Source organism: Lissotriton vulgaris, chromosome 9 (assembly GCF_964263255.1).
Source record: "Lissotriton vulgaris chromosome 9, aLisVul1.2, whole genome shotgun sequence".
NCBI classification, from domain to species: domain Eukaryota; kingdom Metazoa; phylum Chordata; class Amphibia; order Caudata; family Salamandridae; genus Lissotriton; species Lissotriton vulgaris.
The window spans coordinates 1,190,978,050-1,190,995,196 of NC_141697.1; positions in this window are offsets into that span (position 1 = coordinate 1,190,978,050).

Consider the following 17,147-nt stretch of genomic DNA (forward strand, 5'->3'; position numbering starts at 1 on the left):
GAATTCTATCAAACTGAAATAAATAAATAGGATTCTGGAAAATCGTATTAGCAAATGGCCTTTAGAAAATAAAACAGTTGTATATATGTGTATATATTGATTGTATTGGAATGTATTATCACTGTACATACCATTTTATCACGTGATCACTATTCACTATTGTCACATCTTTGCACTTTAAATACTATTTTGACAGTCATTGTATTTATTGTATGAAAAATCAATTTGAATGAATATAATTCAGATAAATACAAAATACAACAAATCACGTACAGGTCTTCTTTTCATTCAGTGTAAGGGCCTGGTTTTGTGTTTTTGTGTCTTCCAGAGGGGTTGTTTCTTTTCCTTTCTTTGATTGCATTGAATAGCAGTTGTAAATCATTTTTTATTGTCACCCGACAGAACCATTTTTATTAACCATTAATTACCCAGGTTCTGAGGGACACAGGGTCACCCCGTTTTTCTTAATAATGGATAAAGAGGGCTGGCTGGAAGACCTCATAAGTAAGCATATCATGCATATAACTGTGGTGAAATCAGAGGTCTTTTCTAACACCACACTTAAAAAATGCAGTGAAGCAAGCTTATGAAATTGAGGAAATAAAAAATCATTTTTTAACAAACCTATGTAGGTGATACACCTCCCTTTTAGATTCTGATATGCTTTAACATGCAGCACTGTACATTGCCTGTGTAGTGCTATTTTAAGATTGAACGTTTTATCTTGAAGATCTATTCTACCTCGCATTAACAAAAGACAATTAAAAACCTTATTCAAGAATCTCTAGCAGTTCAGTTAACCCTTAACCAAGGAAACGATTAGTGTTTGTGCTAGGAATCTCTCCATGACCATATGTGATTAAGATACATCACTCCCACGGGGACTAGTCTAGCCTTAAATGGAAAAAGTGACCTATTGCGATTCTAGTGGATCCTGAAATCAATATAGCTTTAGCATCATTGCAGAACAGAAATGAGACAGGTGTTCACTTGGTATTCATGATATGATATACTACATGTTGCTGTCTTGTGAGACCCTTGCTCATTGCACCATCAGGATTCAAGCAAACCGGGCCGAAGACGGCTGTAATGCCAGAAACCGGTCCCCGGGAGCTTGTTTCCTTCCCAGTGTAAGAATTGGCTTTTGTAGTTTGGTTTGCCCTGTTCCCATCATGCACTGGGACAGGAACAGACTAATTTGCATACAGCCAGGTTCTGAAACTGGGATGGTGCAGTGAGCTAAAAAACGGTGTTGGATCTAGCCCTGATCTCTTGACTGGGTGAGAGCTTTCTGCTTAATTCAGAGACTCTGTCCCTCACCACCCCTTGTTGTAAATAGTCTTGTAGTGCAGCATGGCAGAAACAGTGCATCTACCTAAAACAGGTTACAATCAATAATGACAAGGCACTGAGAATTTCATTTTACAAGTGTTTTACATTTATTTTTTGAAAAATCAAAAATCTGCAAGAAGGTTATCTTTTGACTTGCTCCAAACGTTTCACATCACTAAAATCAATTGAATAAAATACTGATAGGCTCTGCAAAAGAAATAAGGATAAATATAGTTGAAACTGTGAAAAAGCCTTAAAACCCTATGAGTGTTTGAATAATAAGTACACCTAAAAAAAGAGTTCAATTATCAAACAACGCTGGTTGGTGGATTGAAATGCTGATTGTTGACGCAAAAAATGGCAATATGCATTTTGTATTGCCGTGTATACATAGTTCACTATTCAGTATATGATGCATGAGTATAATATTTTAATCTATGACCAATGAGTGAATGTTTTTTCAGTTATGTTATTGTTAACCATTGTAAGAGTTCTATGTTACAATACATGAAAATCCCAATACATGTTGCTATGCCCCCAAATTGTAGAGTTCTTCTGCTTTATACTTTGTGTAATTTATTTCCATGTAGAGAGAGGATGTGCCTGGGATTTTTAGAGAACACGCATTTTTCATGCATTTTATTCTGTTGTAGACACATGTAAATGTAATATGTTAACTTCAATGTTTATGGCTACAGCATTTGTACCATTTCAGAATATTATGTGAAGACAGATCTATGCTTACACTTTGTCTCTGCAATTATATACAAAGTCTGTACTCTTTTTGTTTGCAGCTTACGGTAACCTGTTGTCCAGAAAACAAACCGCAAGCAAAGTGGTTTCAAGTTAATAAAATATACTATGAAATATATGCAATTCACTATGGGCCCGATTCACAGAATGAACTTAAGACTCAATCCTAAACTTACTACTATTTTGGTATTCACAGAATGCACTTACTACTTTTGGCATTCACAGAATGCACTTACTTCTTTTGGTATTCACAGAAGTTAGGATTTTGTCTTAAGTTTGTCTTAAGACAAACTTAAGACAGACTTAAGACAGACAAAGACTAAAATGTAGCATATGCAGTTTGCTATGCAGTGCACAGCCACAATGTGTGCCCACTTGACTACGTAGTTAATAAAGCTTACTACAAAGTTTGTACAATCTTCTATGAATAACACGCAACACGTTTAAAGGTTTGTACTATCTAATAAATACTTATTTTCCTACCCAATTGATCTATTGAGCACATTCAATTGTGTCAACAGGTCGAAATTGTGGACCACCCTTGAGTCTATAGGCCTTGAGGTGGACCTCGTCTCTTTCTTAAGACTCCTCCACTGGGATCTTCTTGCCTCAGTAAGATTTGGAGATGCTGCCAAGTTCACTGCCCCATTTAAATTTAATCATAGAGTAATCCAAGGGTATGTACTATCCCCCATACTCTTCTTGCTGTACATTAATGAACTGGAGAGGACCTTGGTAGCTGCTGGGGTGGACATACCTCGTTTTGAGAAAAGGGCTTTGCCCCCAATTGTGTATGCAGACATTCTGGTGATTCTTGCCAGAATGGCTAATGACCTGAAGAATTTGATGACTGGTTTTGTGGTATTCATGAAGGACCTAGATCTGGGGACAAATTTCTCAAAAACATTTATTGTGGTGTGTGGCCCTAGGAACACTGAAACTCGTACACTATCCATTGGAGGGAAAAAATTAGATAGGGTGAGTTCCTTTACATATCTTGGATTGGTATTTGATGATGCTTGTACCTTGTCTGCCTGCTTTATTAGCAGACTGATTTGTTTTTCTGGTGCTGTTGGTACTACCTTTTACCTCGCTGCTTGCATTGGCAGAAAACCAGTAGCCCCGATTCTGGAAATTTATAAAAGGACGTGCCTTCCGATCGTGACGTATAGTATGGGGGTATGTGGCTGTAGAGGTGCAGGATCTGTTCGGTAGGCTCAAGTAGAGAAAAGTAGATTCTGCCTATGCCTGTTGGGGGTCCCCCCTCATCCCCTTATTTTTCCTTGCTCAAGAACTAAGCCTGGAGTATGGACATGATCTTATTGATGGCTCTCTGGTGTGGGATATGGCCAAACAAGGAAGCAGAGCTTAGTCGGCTGTTGTTAGAGTTTGCCTTTTGTGTGATTATGTATTAAACATCCCCTGGCTAAAGTATATAAGGGGTACTACTTTCGCTTTGGGTTGTGCATATTTGTTTGAGAACCCAGATGCCATTACCAAAAAAGATAAATCCTTGGTCCATGTCTGTTTCCTTAAGCACAGGCAGACTACTAGGGAGGATGTGGAATTTGTGAAGCCATCTGTAAGGGACTATTGCTTGGTTCAGATGACAACCGGGACCGCCCCATATTTAATTTTTGTGCAGAATGTGTACAAACGTAATTTACTAACCCAATTTAGATTTGGTATGATACGCTAGTTGTTATGTTTTTCATTATGGAAATACTCCTCAGCTGATATTTGTATTTGCCCATGTGATGAACTATCAAATCAGACTTTATTTTACTTTGTTTTTTCTGCAACTATTACCTTCCCTATACTAGGAGATTTTTTTCTGGCCCTGTTGTGCAGATATAAATGTAAGAAATGTAAAGCTGCTTTGCTTTTTTTACAGCTACTAAATGATTATGATACCTGTTGTTTGGTTGCTTTTTGCGTAGTATTCGCTTGAATAAGGCAATGTTACTTTAACTAATGGTCGTTCAAACCTAACTGCACTTTGTCTTAGCCTTCCTAGTTCCTTGGATAAATCACTCAATGTAATAAAGTGTTTAGGCTTCATTATTGGAATATTAAGCACAGTTTTATGTTTTGGCATGTATTTTTCTTCTTTGATGCATTTTAAATTTGTAAATATATATTTTTCTTTTTTAAAACACTTGTATTTTGTAACATGCCTGTCTTTCATGATCAATTTTGGAATGATCAAATAAAGATTATTGACTATTGACAACTACCTTTGTAGAGTTTCCCATGTATCATATGAGGTTTGCTACACAGTTAATGCAATCTAGAATGGAGTATGGACAGTTTACTTCAAAGTACAAGTTATAATGTAATAATACAATAATAAAGTTTGTACATTTATTTATTAAAACCAAAACATTAAACTATAATCATTTCTTCCATCCATGTTTATGTGTTTGTTTTGATGCCTAAGTGGTCAAGAGTACATCAGGATGTGGGTCCCTTGCTTACTGAGCAACATGATCCAAGCTAAACCTCCCTGATTTGGCCTAATATTAAATAATAATACACCTGTCTGGGGTTGCTTGTGCTCCCTTCTAGAGGTGTTCTCATTTGGCAGCTCAGGGTGGACTGTTACCATGAGGAAAAGAGTAAATCATGATTTGCATAAGGCAGGCCTCTGTCTAAAATGGTGCACTGGTTGAAAATCCAAGGACTGGAATGCTAGCCAGAGGGATATTCTGTTGCTCATACTATTTGCAAGCATTACTCCCATCAGCTTTTGTGTGTCTGATGTAATGCTGTAAGTAGCCAAGAGTATGCCCAGATATGGGTTCCTTGCTAGCTGTGCCACAAGATGAAAGCTTTACTTAACTGATGACCCCAGAGCCAGTCTGGGGTTGCTTGTGTTCCCTTATAGAGGTCCTCATCTGGTGGTTGAAGATGATCTGTTCCTATCAGGAGCAGGCTCAGTACTGATTTGCCTAAAGCCAGCATCTGTCTATAGTAGCACAGTGGGTGAAAAACACTTGTTGGCAATGCTACCCAAAGAATCTGCCAGTAATTTAGACTATTTTCAAGCATTCCCCCATCACCTTTTACAAGTATGAAACAGTAGGAAACCCATGTAAGCAAGTCAAAGTAAATTATTATTTAATACTATTTGTTATTTCAGGAGAACAAAACCAATGATTTCTGATGAAAGCTTGCTAGTTGAACCTTCCTCTGGCAACACAATGACTGTAGGTTTCTCTAAGCACCATCTACACCCGCCCTGTTGGATTATCCTGAATGACATTTGATAAACACCTTTCAAGCAGTCACTCGAACCTTGAAGTGGTCATCCAATACTGAATATCGATTCCCATTCCAAACCTTTTGAGCAATCAAGTCTCCCATGTTGGCTAAAGTGTTGGGGTTCGCCTAGGCAAAGTCGCTCGACTTGCATAAACCCAGAACATAAGCAATGCACCGCTGTGGGTTGCACAATCTAACAAATACATCAAATATTGCTAGTGAGGCAAGCCATCATTTTCTGAGGAAGCCATCTGGCCTTGGCAGATGTCTTAGATGGTCGTTTCCAGGCTGGTTCCTACTGAAGAGAAAAGAGCAGTTGTGCTTGTGAATCAGAGAAAATAGCATTGGATAGCGATCTTCAATTTCACGGGCGAGGAGATAAACGGGCTTCTATCACTCAATTACCATCAGGGCCATTTGTCCGCCGTGCATGGGAGGAATACAAACTTAGCTGCAGTGGCATGCAGGACATGGCACTCCTTCACCACAGGAGCAGTTCTCAGTGCAGCTATCTGCCATAGGCAGGCGGCACGCACAAAGGCTCAAGAGGAAATTACAACGCGGGCTGTAATGAAAGTGGAGACAGAGACAAGATGCAAAATCAATTTCATTAGCTAAACATTGGACCTTCATATGCTTTATAAGGGGGCATCCTTGCTGTGTAATCAGATTGCACATTGAAGTCTGTGGGCTTTGTGTAACTGTTTATTGAGAGGTTTGATGCAACAAGACATGCCAATCAAAAGCTTCTGCAGGGTGTGGGTAGGTTCCCAGTCATTCTCCTTCTCTGTAGAGGGCTTCATCAAAACACTACAGAGTTCTGCATCATTCACTCCACTTACTGTCTGCAATGTGTTCACCCTCACTGTCTCTCCCTGTGGGGGCCAATTCACAAGCTGCATTTTGTAGTATGTTAGTAGTACGGTTACAGTGCTACAAAATGCTGTTCACTAAACCTATAGGCGGAGGTCTACCCCTCCACTTCTCCTATCCTGTATGCACAGAGATCTCCAACGTGATTGTGGAGCTCTCCGTACATGTAGACCTACATTTAAGTAGTAAAAGTGGGAAGGACTGGAGAAAATGACTGGAAAATATGTATGAATACATAAGAGGGGTTTAGGGAGGAGAAAGGAATCCCCAAGCAGGGCTAGGGATGGGTTTAGAGATGGATAAGCACCCACCCACGAAAGAGTAAGCCCATTGCTATTCACAAACTGCACTTCTATATTTACTACAGCCAAAAAATATGTAAACCAGTTGTAAGTGTTCTCCAACTCAGAGCTGCAGTTAGTCCAGCACAACATATGGCCAACCACTGGTACTCCAATATCCTCTCATGGAAAATAATGGGAGCAGGGACTTAGAGTGAAAGCCCGTAGGAACTAGAAAAGAAACTTAATTAAAACGTGAATATTTGTTTATTAGGAAATATGTATATAACATGTGTCATATATGTAAATACTATTAAAACTTTGATTGAAAACAAATCCTTTTAATGTAATTCTATATATAACTTTAAATATGTTTTACTACATAATAAATAAATATAAAAGTTCTATTTTAGTGGGGTTTTTTAAATTGAAATCTTAGAAAAAATTATTTTAATTTCATATAATATATTAAAATTAATTGTATTCCAGTTTGTTGCTCTAAGGTTGTTATTGTCTCTGGAGTCCCTATGATTGTATCCCTACTTATTGCCGCTGTTGTTTCTTCATTGGGACGTGTGTTTTCCTCTGTACTGTCCATAATGTCATTGAGGTCCATAATGTTACTCCACTGAGTCTCTGCTAGAGGGGTGCTAGGTAGCTCAGAGGTATTGGCAGTGTTCTCTTTGGCTGTATTAGCTGTATTAGCTATGTTAGAAGGGGTAAAGTATCCTGTTATACCTTTTGATTGACCAGATGGCTGTGTAGCATTTATTGCAGCCTGTTTCCTGGTTCTCGCTTTGCTACTGGCAGCTGCTCCTTCCTCATTCATAGCTTGTAGATCCTTGTCTCCCCCTTTATTTTTCACGACTTGCCCTGAAGCTTGTTTCTCACCCCCTTCAGGTACTTTTGCTTTCCCTCCTCGAGTAGTTTTTGGAGCCATTTTAACCCCCTTAGTAGCTGCTGCCACCTCTGATACTTCTGCCTCTGCCTCTGTTGCCAAATTAAGATGGTATTGTTGGTTATACTGATGGTTACACTGTCTCTGCCAGCCTTTCTGCCGTTTTATACCTGGCAGGCTCCAATTCAGGCTCAAATTCAGGCACCAGCATAGTGTGTATCTTCCTGCTGTGCCCGCAGCCCTGCCTGTTCGAGTTATCAATGCCGGAGTATTTCTCGCACCCCCTCTAGCCCCATGCGCCGCTTCTGTCTTACCAGGTACACCATAGACAGCCTTGCAGTCCTTTGATACAGTGGTACGTAGACCCAAGCAGCAATGTAGCCGTGTGTGCCTCTGCCGTTGTCGGTTGCACCACCTCCGCTGTCTTTGTCTCGGCTGCCGGCTCTGTGGCGTTTCAGCCGGTGCTCTGCTCTTCTGAGCTCCGCTATCCCTCCTACGTCGCAGGCAGCTACCTTTTTCGAAAACGCCTTGCTCCGTCCAATGCGCTCCGCTGGCTCCGCCGATTCCGCCTCCTCCGCTAGGCTGCCGAAAGCGCCATGAGGGTTGCACCTCAGCTACTGCCGTCACAGCCGCTGTCACTGCTGTCACTGCTGCAGTGATCGACTCCAGCGCATCTCCGAACCGCATTCAGGTAGTGCTGGAAAACGTCTTTGTTTGTTGCGTGCAGCTTCTGCTTTCTGCATTGTGTCTAATCCTTATTCCTCAAAGCAAGCCAATCGGCATCGGAGCGTTCTCCTCTAGCCGACTAGCCAGACGCCATCTTGCTCCTCACATCATTTATTGGTACAGAAAATAACTGTAAATAGTGGCCAGAGCGGGCTAGAGGATAACATAGATCCAGTGGATAATTCTTTTTCAGTAACAGATGGGTCAGATGCATCTGAGGATACATGCTCAGGCTTGGAAGAAAATGGTGGGATAAATACCGACTCAAGCTTGTCTTTAAGTTTGGAAGGGGGAAGCGGATCCTCACCAAAGGGGAAAAGTCAAGAACCAAGTCAAGAACCAAGGAAAAAAAGGCTGTCCCGGTGGCAAAGAAGTACACAGTCACAAGAGAAAGCAGGCAGCAGCCGTAGACGAATAAGTGTGGCAAGTACTGAAACAGAAGCCGCTCTAAACTGGGATTACTCAGATACACAGCAGATTTATAATGAAATTGAGATTGAGAAGGAGGATCCTAAAGCTGGGGGGGCACACGGACAGACACAATCAGCGGAACCCACTCTACAGCTAATATTAAACTCAATCAAACAATTGCAGGATGCTACAAAAGCCGAGGGGAAAAAAAAACACTTAGCAACTAAACACTTGCAAGGAGCTATAAAGAAGGTGGCCAAGATCTGCACAGCCACAAATACGAGGATGACACATCTAGAAGACCGAACGGGCATGATGGAGGATCAACAAGCCAAAGACTCGACTAGACTGAAGGGATATGAAAAACAGATGGTGGATGCCCAGTGGAAGCTGGAGGACCTAGAGAATCGTCAGAGACGAAACAATCTCAGAATTCTGGGTATAGAAGAAGGGGTAGAAGGCGGGGATATTAGGGTGTATGCCCTGAGAATGTTCAAAGGAGCCTTCCCGGAACTGAATCATTGGGATTGGGACAGGGAAGTTCAAAGAGTGCACAGGTTCCCAATGACCTTAAAAAAGAAAGGGCCCTCCACTACAGAGGGGGTACCAAGACCAAGAGCCATGTTAGTATATTTCGGCAACTTTTTACTGAGGGAAGAGGTGTATGCAAAAGCTCGCCCCAACGCTAAACGTACGTTTGAGAATCAATCCTTCTTCTCAACCCCAGATTACTGTCATAGTACAGTCGAAAGAAGGTGGAGACTGAGAGAATTACTGGATCCATGCCATAAGATGGGCCTGCAGGCCTATTTAATGAACCCGGCAAAACTAAAGATAATCCACAAGAACTCTACCAAGGTCTTTTTTTCTGAAATCCAAGCAAAAGAATATATGGATATGATTCGTACCAGTGGTGAAACCAGCAGAGAAGCCAGTGACAATCTTTGAAGATTTCAGCGGCGATGCTTTCATTAATTAACACCCTGGCTTAGCAAGAGACAAGTTGGTCTAAGAGGGGTTTAGCCTTGTCAAACATATACAAGAGATAGTATATGAAAGAGAGAGGGCAAGAATTGTAAATTTAGATTGGGGATAATATAAGGGCAAAGGAATGAAATGACGAGACCAATGGTAAATTCACGGGTGATTTGGTTAAAGGGGTTGTGAAGGAGAAATCAAAGTGAAGTAACTAATCCAGGTGATTTAATGTAATTATAAAGGTCGGCAAAGGGGAGTCGATAGCCAGACTCCATCTCAGAGGCCAGCGGCCTGCTTGCTCTAACAGGTGGGGGGGAGGGGGGGAGAGGGGGAGGGGGAAGGGGAAAGGGGGGGAGAAAAAACAAAAAAAACATCACATCAAGACAAGATAGAAAAAGGGGAGGATCATTTTTTGAAAGATGAGAGAGTTGATGAAAAACTGTATGCTGAATTGAGGATAAAACAAGAATATCAATGCGGATAGGTACATTGAATAAATGTGGACTGAATGACGGAAGGAAGCGAAGGGAGGTGAGGGAGTATCTAAAAACAATTCATGTTGATTTGCTCTGTCTACAGGAGACCCATATAGAGGTGGCCCAGAAGGGATTATTGGGGCAGCTAGGCTTTCAACTGCTTGCTTGCACAACACAAGGGACGAGGACACGAGGGGTGGCTGTATTAGCACGGCAAGGTATGGTGAATGTTAAAAGGCAAAAAGCAGATTCATATGGGCGTTGGGTGCTGATGGAATGCCAGGTGAAGGGATTTAATTTTACTTTATGTTCGGTGTACGCCCCAACAGTTGATGATCCTGAAATGCTTAACTTGATGAATACACAATTGGCTAACTGGCCCCAACCCCTGGTGGTATGTGGAGATCTTAACATTAACGGTCTGAACGGTTTATGGAAGCATGATCCAAAAAATGTTGCGGGGAGGAAAAAGAGAAGTCATACGGCTTTGATAAGGCTAATGGAAGATAATGGCTTAATAGACATATGGGAACAACAGCATAATGTTGGTGGGGGTAGCACGTATTTTTCCGTACCTCACAAAATATTAGCAAGACTAGACTATTTTTTGGTATCCCCTACAATAGCTACTATGGGCAAAGTGAGCAAGCTCCCCCGGGTTATGTCGGATCATAATCCACTGATTTTAGACATTGCAATTTCAACACAAAATAAACAAACCTCAAATTGGACTTTTGAGAGGGCCTTGCTACAAGATGCTAAGTATATTGACTCTATGAGAGGATGGTTGAAAGGATTTTTTGAGGTTAATAGAGGAACAGCTTCCCCAGCTATAGTCTGGGACACAATGAAAGCAGGTATAAGGGGGGAGACACTCAGCTACTCAGTCAGACGAAACAAGGCAGAAAGGGAGGAGATGGCAGGGAGAATAAGAACGGTGGCGAATATTGAGGAAGAACTTGGTGTAGCTATAAGGTCTAACCAAGACATTATTGTAATATCACAGAGATTAGCAGTGGCTAAAGCAGCTGTGGGGGAGATATTCGCATCTAAAGCAGCAGGGAAATACCTGGCCTGGAGGAAGGAACAGTATGAATACAGCGAACAGATCGGCCGCATATTAGCCACGCGAACAAGACAGGCGGCTACAAAGGGAGATATCGCAGAGGTAATGCTTCAAGATGGCAGCATGTGACAGCACCAAGGGATATATGTGCCAGGTTTCAAGAATTGTATCAGATACTTTATAATCCTGATCAAGGGGGTGAGAAGCATGAGATAGAGGAATTTCTCGAAGGAGCAAATTTAGGAAAACTGGATGCTGCTGATAAAGGGGCTTTGGAAACAATGTTTAATCGAGGGGAAATGCATAGAGCAATTTTGGATCTTCCAGCAGGGAAAGCTGTTGGTCCGGATTCTATACCACTAGAATTCTATAAAACCTTTTTGCCTGAAATAGAAGGGGATTTTTTAAATGTAATAATTAATATTCAAAAAGGTACCCCCCCCCCCCCCCCCCAGAGTCTTGGCGTGAAGCAATTATGATAGTGTTTATTAAAAAAAATAAACCTCCAACCAATCCTGAGTCATATAGACCAATAAGTTTAATGAATAGCGATGTGAAAATCTATTCGAAAATCATGGCAAATAGATTAGGGAGGGTAATAGGTAAGATAGTATCCCCCAGACAGCATGGGTTCATCCCTGGGAGAGGCACTACAGAACATATCAGGAGAGTATTAACCCTGTTTGATGGAACGGCAGCCTCACGAGACCCTATGTCACTAATATTATTAGATGCAGAAAAAGCATTTGATAGGATCTCGTGGGGATTCCTCTGGGCAGTGTTAGAGAAGGTAAACCTTGGGAATGGTTTTATAAAGGCTGTAAGGGCACTATATATTAATCCAAGAATAAAACTTAGAATTATGGGTGAAATGAGCAATGCGATAATGATTGGGCGGGGAACCAGACAGGGGTGTCCTTGTTCTCCACTTCTCTTCGCCCTATATATAGACGCATTTATACGGAGAACAGAGCAGAATATAGACATACAGCCAATTGTTTTGAACGGACATGAATCAAAAATTCTGGGGTATGCGGACGATCTGGCGGTCACATCCTGTGATCCCGAAATGGCATTACGGGCGATAGAAGCAGAGGCAGCTATATACGGAAAACTATCAGGATATAAGCTAAATGTAGATAAAACACAAGTTTTAATAAACCAAAAAATAACGCTGGTAGATCAAAGAGTCACCGAAACAGCAATATATTTAGGGGTCTTAATCACCTCTGATATTTCAACAGTAGTGGGAAAAAATTTAGAACCTATAATACGCAAGGCTAAAATTGATTTTAATCGATTAAATAATCTACATTTGACTACAATCGGCCGGTGCAACCTGATAAAAATGTCTTTTTTGCCTAAAGTGCTTTATCTTTTTAGGACCATTCCCCTGTTATTTGATAATAAATGGTTCAGGGAGCTAGAAGGGGTAACAAACAGGTTTATATGGGCAGGAGGAAGAACACGTCGCAGCCAAAAAATTTTGTCGCTGCCCCGGGAACGTGGCGGGTTGATGCTTCCCGATTTCAAAGCTTATTATTGGGCAACAGTTTTACAATATATAAGAGGGATGCTGGGGGGGGATATAACGGATAAATGGAGAGGGAGGGATATGATTCCGGATGTATACAAACTTTTGGTTAAGGACTCGGATAGATGGCTTCTCAAATATGATGAGAAAAGTTATTACAAGAAGGTACGCTTCAAAACCCTGGGGGCTGCAATAACAATATGGCCTACCATTAAGAAGAAGTTAAAATTGGGTAGAATGAACTACTATACACCGCTATATGGGAACCCATCGCTCCCAGGAATATTCCATGATTCCATAATGAAAGATTGGGACAGGCAAAGGGTAAGAACTATAGGAGACCTTATAGGGGCGGCAGGGGTAATAATCACCTATGAGAACGCGCAACGGTTATATAATCTAAGGCATAGAGATTTTTATAAATATCTACAAATTAGGTCAGTCCTATCAAAAAAGCGTGGTGGGGGTGTTGACATGCAAAAGGTAGATTTGATGGAAGACATAAGAAAAGAAACAGGGTGTTCCATATCGCAGTTGTACGTCGAAATATGTAAATACAAGGAGGATGACTCGGAAAAAATGTATGAGAAATGGGGAACTAAACTGGGGCTGACAGGGAATGAGGCTGAGAAATCATTAAAAATGTCAAATACGGTGCTGAGAACAACAAATCTGCAAACCCAGCAATATAAAACATTGTTTGAATTGTATCATACCCCCCACAGGGTGGCACAGTGGGGTGGAATAAGCGGCATAACCTGTCCAAGATGTCAATCTACCCAAGCCGATACGATTCATATGTTTGCTTCATGCCCTGTTTTAGATAGGTATAAACAAGAATTGGAACAGTTTTTTAATAATTCATTGGGAATGAGTATACTATTGTTGGATGAAGTAATGATTTTAGGGGTAACTAAGGATGGCTTGGATGTACCTCACTATGAGTTTTTGTATATAGCCATGGTACTAAGTAGATTATGTATAGCGTCGCTATGGAAAGATCCCAGACCACCGACATTACAACAATGGGTCTCTAGGCTGTTGGCGATTTTTACCTTGGAACAGGCTCTATATGAAGAAAAGGGAAGGGTAAGAAGAGAAGCTGCGAGACGAATATGGGCTCCAATAATAGAATGGAAGCAAAGGCTGGGGGAGTCGTAAGCATACAGTAAGACATTTAATAATTTGCTTTACGTTGAGTCAGCAAGAATTAGTATGGATAGAATTTACAAAATGAATTTATGAATTTATGAACTTTTTAAAGGATTAATTTGTTATAATGAATGTTACCTGATTTTCTTATCTTGGTGAAATATATAATGAAAATGAAAATGTAATCTTGATGTTGATGAATAAAAAAAGATTTTAAAAAAAATAAAAATAAAATTAATTGTATGTTTTTAAAATAATGCTGTAGCATTTTTATTAATTCCAAGCATTAAAATATTTTACAATTTTATTTTGAACATTTCTGTCTACCTGTAAAAAGATACAACTAGGACATTTACATCTGTACATTAGGCTCCACCCCCTGAATTCAGCAAGTGGAGACATTTAAGTTTACACTTTTGAGTAACTTTTTTTTTTTTTTTTTTTTTTTGGGTAAGACATTCATTGCACATTGTCACAGAAATAGTATAAACAATATCGCCTACAACCTGAGAAGGCCGGCTATGCATTGTACGCAAATTTACATCAAAAGCTTATCCATACACAGCCCATCAGCCGACAACCATAGGTCCGGCGGCGCGTGTTCGGTGTCAGTGCAGTCTCGGTGTTTTGTTTTGACAATGCAGCCGTGCAGTACACACGTTCGGTCGGTCTTACATTTTCAGTATTTTCAACCAAAGCCCCCAGAACCTAGGGAGGATGATGTAAACAAAAACATAATAACCCCCTAAAAAACTCGAAGCACTGTGTCACAACATTCTCCCTCCCTCACCGCCCCGTCAATTGTATCATAGAGTGGCAAACATCCTGTAGCAGTTGAGCGCTCAGCACGCATCATTGTCAGCGGCCATTGACACCAGATAATGTTGAAACGGTTCCCAGAAGTCTCTGGGGCGGGACCCCATAGGCAATTCTTCCTCGTATGTAATTAAAGTGTCTCTACAGTAGGTCAAGTCCTCCAGCCAATTTTTCACTTTAGGGTTTCGCTTACTGTTCCAGTGTAAAGAGATTCTCCTTTTAGCCACCAGTAGTGCGATCACGCATAATTTACGGCGCCTCGCTCTCAATTGTGGCACTAACCCCAGGAGACAGACTTTAGCTGTACATGGCAATTGTGCCCCCAATATAGTGTTGAGTGTCCGTACCACCTGATCCCAGTATTGTGCCACCGCATCGCAGCGCCATGCCAAGTGTATGAAATCTGCATGTTCCTGCCCGCACCTAGTGCAGTTAGAGTTGTCCCTCAGGCCATACCTGTGCAGTCGTGCAGGCGTGTGGTACATGTGGTGCAGATATTTGTAATGAATCAATCTAAGATTCCCGTTTGGCGTCAGCATACCCGTTAGCATGCAGGAGGCCTCCCATTCCTCTTCCGTGAGGTCATCCCCCAGTGCTGCGTTCCATTTCTCCCTGGCTCTGGTAGTGTTACCTCCATTGCTAGCTTGCGCGCTGCGGTACAATCGGGACACTAAGTGTGACGCTGTGGGGTGTTGAGCACAAGTGTCAGTGGTGCGAGTGCTTGTGGTTCTGCCGGAAAAGTCACGAAATGCTCCCTCACCGCCCTCTGTAGTCTGTAGTAGTTGAAACTAAACAACAGAGTTGGATTTTGGATGTATGTCAGTTGGTTTAGTGTAACGAACTGCCCATCTCTATATAGATCCCCTATGGTGTCTATGCCAGCGCGTTTAAGAAGGTCCATTCCCACCTGTTCTTGAGTGACAGATAGTGCTGGATGGTGCGCCAAGGGGAGTGCTGGTGCGTAGAGTGGTGTGCAGTGCGCCATCTTACTCAGAGTCCTCCATGCGTCTATCGTGGTGTTTACTGGGTTGATGTCATGATCGTGCAATCTGGGGCGTTTGTGTGTTAATATGCTTGTAAGTGGGATGGGATCAGCATCCCCATGTTCTACTGCCACGTGCGTCATAAAAGGAATCTCGTGAAACCTGTAGTGCGCAAATTGCGCCTGGGCGCACTGGTAGTACAGGTAAATATCTGGCACCTTGAAACCCCCTTTAGCGTACGGGAGAGTCATAGTCTGCAGGTCCAATCTAGCCTGTTTCCCCGCCCATATTAAGGAGAGCATAAGAGATTTAATGTTGCGAAACACCTCAGCCGGCGGCTTAATAGGTATATTATTAAAAAGATATAAGAATTTGGGCAGGAGCACCATCTTCACAATAGCAAGTCTGTCTGCCAGTGAGAGCGGCAGACCTATCCATCTGTTGACCTTATCTTCTAGCGTTGAGACAGCCCTCCCGTAATTAGTGCGGATGACCAACTCCGGGTCTCTGTGGAACCAGACGCCTAAATATTTTGTCGGTTCCTCCTGCCATTCCAGGGGGTAATCCAGCGCTGTAGGCCGGGTACCGTCTGTCAGCGGGAGTACTAGAGATTTGCCCCAATTGATATGGAGACCCGAGTATTGGCCGAATTTAATATATTCCCTGAGCAGTGGGTTGAGATTAGTCTCCGGGTTTTTCACGTACAGGACCATGTCGTCCGCATATAATGCTATGTGTATCGGTCGCGTAGGTAATTGAATAGCCGAATAGTGGTGGTGCTGTCTTATTTTACAAGCCAAGGGTTCGAGTATGAGGGCAAATAGCATTGGCGATAGAGGACATCCTTGTCTAGTGCCTCGCTCGATGGGTATAGGGGACGATAGATGCTTGTTTACCCGTATGCGGGCAGACAGACCCGAGTATAACATTGTGATCCAGCCGATGAATAATGGGGGGAACCCCATCCGAATTAGGACTGCGTGAAGAAACGGCCAGTCAATCGTATCAAATGCCTTTGCCGCATCCAATAATACAGCAACCGCTTTGATATCTGGGGCCAAGTAGTGTGCCAGTGCAAATAGGGTGCGAGTGTTGTGCGTGGTCGAAACCTGCCTGGTCCGGCCTTATTAGCATCGGCATTAGTGGCTTCAGTCGGTCCGCTAGGACGCTAGCTAATATTTTAGTGTCTATGTTTATCAAGGAGAGTGGGCGGTATGAGTCGCAGTGTTCTTCATCTTTGCCCGGCTTCAGTAGAGCTACTATCAACGCCTCTCTCATGGATGGAGGCAGCGTTTGGGCCTCGTGCGCAGCCTCGTACAAATTCACCAGATGTGGTGCCAGCGTAACTGCATACGTTTTGTAAAATTCTATGACGAAGCCGTCCGGGCCCGGCGCTTTGCCATTAGGGAGTCTCTTGATAGTGTCTATGACTTCTTGTGTCGTGAGAGGCCTTGCTAAGTACTCCCTGTGCCCATCAGCCAGCCAGGCGAGCTCAACGTCAGCCATGTATTCCAATATCTCCTCCCGTGATATTTGAGCCCTGGCCTCATATAGTGCCCCATAGGTGTTTCTGAATTCCCCCATAATGGTCGGCAGGTCGTGTG